This window comes from Capsicum annuum, unplaced genomic scaffold (genome assembly GCF_002878395.1).
Source record: "Capsicum annuum cultivar UCD-10X-F1 unplaced genomic scaffold, UCD10Xv1.1 ctg1937, whole genome shotgun sequence".
NCBI lineage: Eukaryota > Viridiplantae > Streptophyta > Magnoliopsida > Solanales > Solanaceae > Capsicum > Capsicum annuum.
Genome location: NW_025825212.1, coordinates 10,580 through 19,754, shown reverse-complemented (window position 1 = coordinate 19,754; position 9,175 = coordinate 10,580).

Genomic DNA, 9,175 nt, shown 5'->3' with positions numbered 1-9,175 from the left:
ATATTTCTAGGTATGTTAGGTGTTCATCTATGGGTTCCTTTCACCCATAGAGTCCAAGAATCCATTTTTAAAACTATAAGATTATTGATTCATCATTTACATGCTTGAAATTGGATTATATTCATGTTCATGATATTAATTGATTTTCAATCTATGATTAATTGTAGATTCTATGAAATTGAAATAGCATGTATATTTAATTGTGTGATTCCCATGTCATAACTCTTGAATTTGCAAGTTTAGGTGTTGTAGTTACAATGTTTACATGTTGCCCATGATTATATGCATTAAGTTGTGCTCCCCATGTGTTTGATGGAATGTCCATGTGAATTAAATGATGAAATCATGACATGCTAGCATATGTACAAGTTTTTATTCTACAACTATTTGATAAAATGTCTCTATGAATGAATTGTGGACAACTGAACATTGTTTACTTTTCAAGATCATGTTATACTTTACTTTTTATGCTATCAAGTCCTAGGGTATTTTATACCCAAAAATCTAGTTGTTTACCTAGAGCTATAGTAATTAAGATTAGTCTCAATAGTGTCACAATCAGTAGTACTCAGTCAGTTATAGAAATCAGTAAAAGTCAGTATCAGTCAACTCAGTATCAGTCCAATTCTGTCCAGTATAATAATCATTGTCCTTTAAATTAGACTAGGATTCAGCATCGAGTGAACCCAAGGATGGGGGCTCACCTGCCAGTAAAGGGTGTGATCCTTATAAGAAGTTCTTATATTCCAAAACTACGTGGCCAATGTAGGTTGAGAAATCACCTATCAGTTGAGTGTTGATGAGGTGTTTAAACCTGCCGATTGAAGGTACCACCATTCTCGATTAGGGCACCTACCAGATGAGGGTGACCCTTCAGTTATCTTTAACCGTGGAATGGTACTGACACCCTTCTAATTGGGGTTACAGGTTGGACTCTAGTTATTTTATTTGGGGTATGTCGGTTAGATGATTACTTCTGACAACTTCAATTTTAGTCTCAGTATAGAACTCAGTTCAGTTCTACAGAATCATGATTGTCAGAAATAGTCACCCAGTTATTGGTAATTCAATTATCAGAATCTTAAATATCAATTACTTAGTATTAGAAATCAGTACTCAGCTTCAGTAAAAGCTTATTTACAGTATACATGTATATGCACAATATTGCATACTCAATATTCATGGTAGTTTTAGTTATCCATGTATTCTCATATTCAAATACTCTATATCATTCAGTCAGTTATTGTTCACGTATATGAACCCCTTCATTCATCCTTACCTCATATAGCATACCAGTACATTCCACGTACTGACGTATACTTTCTCTTGTGCTATGATATCTCATATCATAGGTTCGGATGCTCAGGTTCTCGACCGCACTTAGATAAATTCAGTTAGAAGTAGTAGATTCTGTAGTGAATCCTCATCTGTAGAGGATATGCTTTTATTTCAGTATTTAAGTTTATCAGTATTTCAGTAGTCAAAGTTAGTTGGGGCCTCGTCTCATCAACTCCACATTCAGACAGTTCAGTTAGAGATTTTTCAGACAAGACTAGTTCAGATAATATTTAGATTTTTTAGATGTTTTTATCAGATGTTATTATTATCAGTATTTAGATTATGAACCTTATGGAAATCCAGCCTATTTCTTGCATTATTTTAGTGTTATCAATGAGCTCACAATAGGTACAAGTCATAGGTTAGCTTATGGTCCTTCGGGGTCATAAGAACCGTGTGGCATTTGGGGTACAAACTCGAGGTGTTATAAATTTGTATCAGAGCTTAAGTTTTAATAGATTCCTAGGGAGCCTAAAAGTCACGACTAGTAGTGTCTTGTGCATGTGTGTGTAGCGCGCCACACTTATGGACAAGAGGCTATGAGGAATTTTTTGGAAAAGTTTCCCTTCTTTCAGTATTCATGTCATGCAAGTGAGCACAAGCTCATGTTAAACTCTCAGTCTAATCCTTTTATTCCATTTGTTTACAGAATATTCCTCCCAAAAAGAACAATAGAAGAATAGGAAACAAGTCAGCCCCTCAACCCGTTCAGGAAGATCCTCTAGACGAGCATGTCTCCCATGCAGAATTCAAAGCTACGTTCACCACTCTATCCAATTTTGTAGCAGCTTAGAATGAATGGCCAGCTGATGTTTTGGCTAACCCAGTGGCCAATACTGCTACAGTCTAGATTTGGGACTTCACTCGAATGAATCCTCCCCTATTCTCAAGATTTAAACCCAAAGAGGGTCTATAAGAGTTCCTCGACTAGGTTTAGAAAGTCATAGATATTATGGGAGTGACTTCCAGTGAGAGTTATGATTTAGCCGCCTACTATCTTCAAGATATAGATAATATAAGGTTTAAGAAGGGGAAGGTAGACAGGGGCACAAATGCAGAGCCCATAGAGTAGGAAGAGTTTTCTATTGCATTTCTAGATAGATTCTTTCCCTTAGAGCTGAGAGAAGCTAAGGTGTTAGAGTTCATCAATATTAGGCAAGGAAATATGAGTATGAAAGAGTGTTCCATCAAGTTTACTCAGTTAGTCAGGTGTGCTCCCTATGTAATAGCAGACAATAGGCTGAGAATGAGCAAGTTCGTATTTGGGTGTCAAAAAGTTTGGTAAGGAGTGCAGAACTGAGATGTTAATTAAGGAAATGGACATATCTAGGCTCATGGTCGATGCTCAACAGAGAGAAGAAGCTAAGAATAAGGAGAGAGAGAGAATAAGGGAGCTAGAATAGGTAGCTTTAATTTCACTTAGCCTAAGTCAGAGGGCAGTAACCTTCCCAGTTTCATCCAAAATCTTCTGTTCCAGCTCTGTCCTTAGATATTTTTCTAGTCCCTAAGTTCAAAAATGGTAACAAAGATAGGGCATCAGACTCTAAATCTTAGGGTAGTATCAACAGTGCTCGGATAAATCCTCTTTGCTAGAAATGTGGCTAAAACCATTAGGGAGACTGCAGAACTGGCAGTGATATTTGTTTTGGGTGTGGTAAGCCAGGCTGTAAAATCAGATACTATCCTCAGTCAGGTTCTCAGGGTTAGTACAATCCTTAGTTAGGTTCTCAAGGTTAGTACAATTCTCCTTCAGCTCAGTACAGTCACCTAAACCAGTAGGGTGCCACTTCTAGTGCCATGAGTGGGCAATGTCCAAATAGGCTTATGCACTTTAGTCCAGAGAAGATCAGGAAAATTCTCCTGATATGGTCACTGGTACGTTATAAATCTTCCATTTACATGTTTATGCTTTGCTAGATCCAGGAGCTTCTTAGTTTTTCATAACTCATTATATACCGTTAATTTCAAAGTCAATCCCAAAATTCTAGCAGACCCTTTCTTAGTCTCTACCCAAATAAGTAAGTTTATCATAGGTCGGTGAGTATACAGAAACTGTTTGATTATGATATCTCAAAAGGTCACTTCAACAGACCTTGTACAGCTAAAGATGACAGATTTTGACATTATTCTTGGCATAGTTTGTCTCCATTCATTCTATGCCTCAGTTGATTATAGAAACATAATTGTTCATTTTCAGTTTCCAAAAGGACTAGTCCTTGAATGGAACGATAGTACTACAAAGCTTAAGGTTCAATTGATTTCATACCTTAGAGCGAGAAAAATAATATCCAAGGGATGTTTCTATCATCTTGTGCGAGTCAAATACTCCAGTTCTGAGACTCCTAGTCTTGATTCAGTTCCAGTAGTAAATGAATTCTCAAATGTGTTTCCTGAAGATTTTCCTGGAGTTTCTTCCGAAAGAAAAATTGACTCGGAATTGACCTTCTTCTAGATACTCAGCCTACATCTATTCTGCCATACAAAATGGCTCCAGCAGAGCACAAAGAGTTAAAAAAATAGTTAAAAGATCTCCCAGATAAGGGATTCATCAGACCCAAAATTTCCCCATGGGGCGCACTAGTTTTATTCATGTGAAAGAAAGATGGTTCTCTCAGGATATGTATAGACTACCGTCAGTTGCACAAAGTCACACTCAAGAACAAATACCCACCTCCTAGAATCGATGACTTATTTGACCAACTTTAGGGTGCTAGTTAGAGTTAGAGAATATGACATTCCAAAAATAGCTTTTTGAACTCGGTATGGCCACTTTGTGTTTCTAGTCATGTCCTTTGTTCTTACTAATTCCCTAATAGATTTCATAGACTTGATGAACCGAGTGTTCAAGCAGTACTTGGACATGTTCATTATAGTCTTCATCAATGAAATTCTTGTCTATTACTGAAGCGAGAATGATCAACCAGATCACCTCTAAATCATACTTCAGACTCTAAGAACTCATCAGTTTTTCGCCAAATTTAGTAAGTGCAAATTTTGGCTAAGGTCATTAGCATTCCTTGGTCATATTATTTCAAGTGATGGTATTAGAGTTGATTCTTGAAAGATTGAGGCGCTGAAAAATTGGCCTGGACCCATTTCTCCATCAGATATCAAGAGCTTCTTGGGTTTAGCTGGCTATTATCGTCAGTTTGTTGAAGGGTTTTCATCTATTGTAGCCCTATGTCCAGATTGACTCAGAAGAAAGTCAAGTTTCAGTGGTCAAATTCTTGTGAGAAGAGTTTTCAGGAGTTGAAGATTCAACTCACCTCTGCCTCAGTTTTGACTCTACCAGATGGTTCAAATAGGTTTGTTGTGTACTGTGATACATCTAGAGTAGGTTTTGGTTGTGTCCTAATATAGAGGGGTAAGGTCATAGCCTATACCTCTAGATAGCTTAAGCCCCATGAGAAGAATTACCCTACCCATGATCTTAAGTTAGAGGCTGTGGTGTTTACCTTAAAGAATTGGAGGCACTATTTGTATGGGGTGCATGTTGATGTGGTCACAGATCACAAAATCTTGCAGTATGTGTTTTCTCAGAAAAATTTGAATTTGCATCAGAGAAGGTTGTTAGAGTTGTTGAAAGATTATGATATGAGTGTTCTGTATCATCCGGACAAAGCCAATGTAGTGGCAGATGCTCTCAGTAGGTTGTTTATGGGTATTGTTACTCATGTTGAGAATCATAAGAAAAAGTTCGTTTAGAAAGTTCATCAGCTTTCCCGACTAGGTGTCCGCTTATTCGATTAAACAAAAAGTAGTGTGTGGATGTAGAATAGTTCAAAATCATCTTTAGTGTCTGAAGTGATGGAAAATTAGGATAGAGATCCCAGTCTTGTTCAGTTAAAAGAGTTAGTTAGAGATTAGAAAGTAAAGATTTTCTCCCAAGGGACAGATAGCAAGTTGTGTTGTCAGGGTTAGCTATGCATTCTAGGTGTAGATGACTTAAGCAACAAATTCTCGCATAAGTGCATGGTGCGCATTACTCTATTCATCCAGGGGACACTAAGATGTACCATGATTTATGGGAGATCTATTGGTGGAGTGGGATGAAGAGGGATATTGTAGAGTTTGTAGCTAAGTGCTCTACGTGTTAGCAGGTTAAGATTGAGCAACAGAAGCCTAGTGGATCCATACAAGAATTCAGTATTCTCACATGGAAATGGGAAGAACTGAACATGGACTTTGTGATGGGTTTGCCTCATACTCATTATCAGCATGAATTAATTTGGGTTATCATAGATAGGATGACCAAATCCGCTCATATCTTGCCAGTACATAATTCCTATTCAACTAAGGACTATGCCAAACTCTATATTTGAGAGTTGGTAAGGTTACATGGATTCCATTGTCTATCATCTCAGATAGAGGTACCTAGTTTACCTCTCATTTCTGGAAAGCATTCCAAAGAGTCTTGTTATCTAAGTTCACCTCAGTACAACTTTTCACCCTCAGACAGATGGACAAGCAGAAAGGACCATTCAGACTCTAGAAGATATGTTAAGAGCCTGCCTTGTTGATTTTAAGGGTAGTTGGGATAATCACTTTCCTTTGATCAAATTCGCATATAATAACAACTATCATTCTAGTATTTGGATGGCTCCGTTTGAGGATCTTTATGGTAGGAGGTATAGATCTCCAATTTGTTGGTTCGAGGTAGGCGAGGTTGTAGTAGTAGGGCCTGATTTAGTGTTTTATGCCTTAGAGAAGGTTAAGTTGATCAGAGAAGGGCTTAGGGAAGCCCAGAGCTAATAGAAATCGTATGCAGATATGAGGAGAAAAGATCTCAAGTTTGAGATTGGTGATTTTATATTCATGAAAATATTTCCCATGAAAGGAGTGAAAAGGTTTGGTAAAAAGGGAAAACTCAGTCCCCGATATGTCGGTCCTTACAGAATTCTCAGCCATTTTTAAAAGGTAGCTTAAGAGCTTGAGTTGCCTTCAGATCTAGCCTAAGAACACCCAGTATTTCACGTCTCCTTGCAAAAAAATGTATTGTGGCCCAGTCATAGTTCCCTTAGAATGCGTAAATATTTAGAATGATCTCTCTTTTGAAGAGGTTCCAGTCCAAATCCTAGATCGTCAGATTCACAGACTGAGGATCAAAGAATTTTCCTTGGTCAAAGTTCTTTGGAGGAATCAGTCCGCTGAGGGATCTACTCAGGAAGAAGAAGCAGATATACGGATCAAGCACCCTCACCTCTTCTCCACAAATTTAGATTTAGCTTAAAGTAATAGTCTACCTTAGCTTGCTCAGTTCCCTGTTCATTGTAATACCCCAAAAAATCCAAACCAATAGCAGAGCCATGTACCATGCTCATGCATAGTACATCATGGTTCTTTTATAGTTTTATGAGTAGGTTAGATGTATATTAAGGCTTCAAATAACTCTCAGCTATCAGACGAATCAAAACATTCCTCACCGATCGAATTCTTGAGAAAGATATTGCTATAGTCAGATTCAAACAAGCATATCTCTCATTATACTTGGAATTTTTGAGGTCATGACCAATTAACAGATAGATAACTGAATTATCTTTCCAACTATACAAATTTTGCCTAAATCCGATATCGGAGCAAAGAGTTATTCCTATTTTACTCCAGCATGTCAGGTTGGAAACTGTGTGACGATATTCGTGGTAGCTTACCACATTTGTGACGCCCTACCATGAAGGCCGTCAGCCTTAGGCAGAAACCAGCTCCTAAGTGATGACATTCGTGGTAGCTTACCATACTTGTGATGCCCTACCACGAAGGTCATCAGCCTTACGCAGAATCCAACTCCTGTGTGATGACATTCGTGGTAGCTTACCATACTTGTGACGCCCGACCACGAAGGCCGTCATCCTTACGTAAAAACCAGCTCCTGTGTGACGACATTCGTGGTAGCTTACCACATTTGTGATACCCTACCATGAAGGTCATCAGCCTTAGGCAGAAACCAGCTCCTGTGTGACGACATTCGTGGTAGCTTACCACATTTGTGATGCCCTACCACGAAGGTCGTCAGACTTAGATAGAAACTATCAGTTCCAGCTCCTGTGTGATAACTTTTTTTACGGCTTACCACACTTTTGACGCCTTGTCACAAATGTCATCAGCTGTGATTTTCAGCAACTGGGAATTTATTTCATAAGGGTATTTTGGTCTTTTCCCTTCACTTCCCACGACTTATAACCCTCAAGGAACGTATTATCTTCCATTCTCTTTAGTTAAAACATCTTTAAAACCCTCTCTTACACTGTCAACCACAAGATTAGGGTTTTCTCTCAAGATCATCTCCTCAGGAACAAGAGCATTCTTTCCCAAAGGGGTTAAACCCTAGTCAATAATAATCAAGGGCCAGCCTAAGGATTTCTTCAAGAACCTTTAGAAACATTAGATCTCTTTCAAGATCAAGCTTTAAGGTATGCGTAGTGTTCATATATGGATTCAATTCATTCATAGAGTTCAAGAACCATGTTTAAATATTATTTTGTAAACTTTTTATGGTGATATGAGTATGAACATGTTGACGATTGTTGTTTAAGTTTTAAGATGATATGTAAGAATGTTTTCATGGAATATATATGTTTGTTGGTTGAAAATCATGAATTTTGGGTGGTTTGATATAATGCAAGTATGAAATCCACCTATGCCTTAGAGAATGCATGTAACGTGTTTGATAAAATGCATAGGATGCTAGAAATTCCTATGTACATGATTCCATACTATCTAAATAACAAGTCCATGTTAGCTATACACTTCAATATGAATTTCCATGCTATTTATGTATTTTATGGTGGTTTCATGAACCATGTATGATGATGGAGATATGAATATATGAATTATGTATACGAGATATATCCATGTTTTCCTACCATGTCGAGATGTTGAATAAACCCATGAAGCATGTTATCCCCCTACTTATGATATTATAAATTGTGGACTCAAATCTTGTGATCAAGTCATGTCATGTGTGTTAGTTTCCTTCTATCGAGTCTTGGGGGTATTCGTACCTGAAAAACATAGTTGTGTGCCTTGAGCCATGTCATGTTGTCACGATAATCTCAGTCAAGCTATAATCTAGAGAACTCAGTTAGTCATGTGACTCTGGAAACCTCGGAAATCTCATGATCCCAGTTAACTCTCAGATAATAGTACTACTACGTCAGTCAACGAAAGTCAGTTAATCTATCCATGTACAGTCAGTTGAATCATGTTTAGTCTCTTCAGATGGGAGTAGGAGTTAGCACCGAGTGAAATCAAGGATGGGAACTCACCTATATATAAGGGTGTGATTCTTAGTAGTCATCCTTGCTTTCCAGAACCATATAGCCAGCATAGGTTGAGACATCACAGCCTGTTATATGAGGGTAGATGAGGTGGCTTAACCTGTTATATGAGGGTTCCCACAGTTCTTACTAGAGTTACCTGTTATATGAGGGTTGCTCATATATTGTCCTTAATAGTGGCGCGGTATTGACACCCTTTTAGTCAGGGAAGAGATTAGACCCTATCTTAGCCATAATGGCACATATAGGGCATGCTGGTTAAACAACTACCTCCCATAGTTTCAGTATCAGTCTTAGTAAAAGAACTCAAATAGTTTTTCATATATCAGTATACCAGAATTGTTAGATACGGTCAAATTAAATTATAGCATGGAACTCAAAGAGTTCAACTAGATTTAGGGCTGTCAGATACAGTCATCCATGTTATCAGAACTATGATTCCAGCCATGTATTAGCGTACAGATTTAGCCATCACATACTCACGATCTTAGTTACTATGTATGTATGTTTGTACTCTTACATTCATATCATTCAATCAATAGTATTATTTATGCACGTAAACC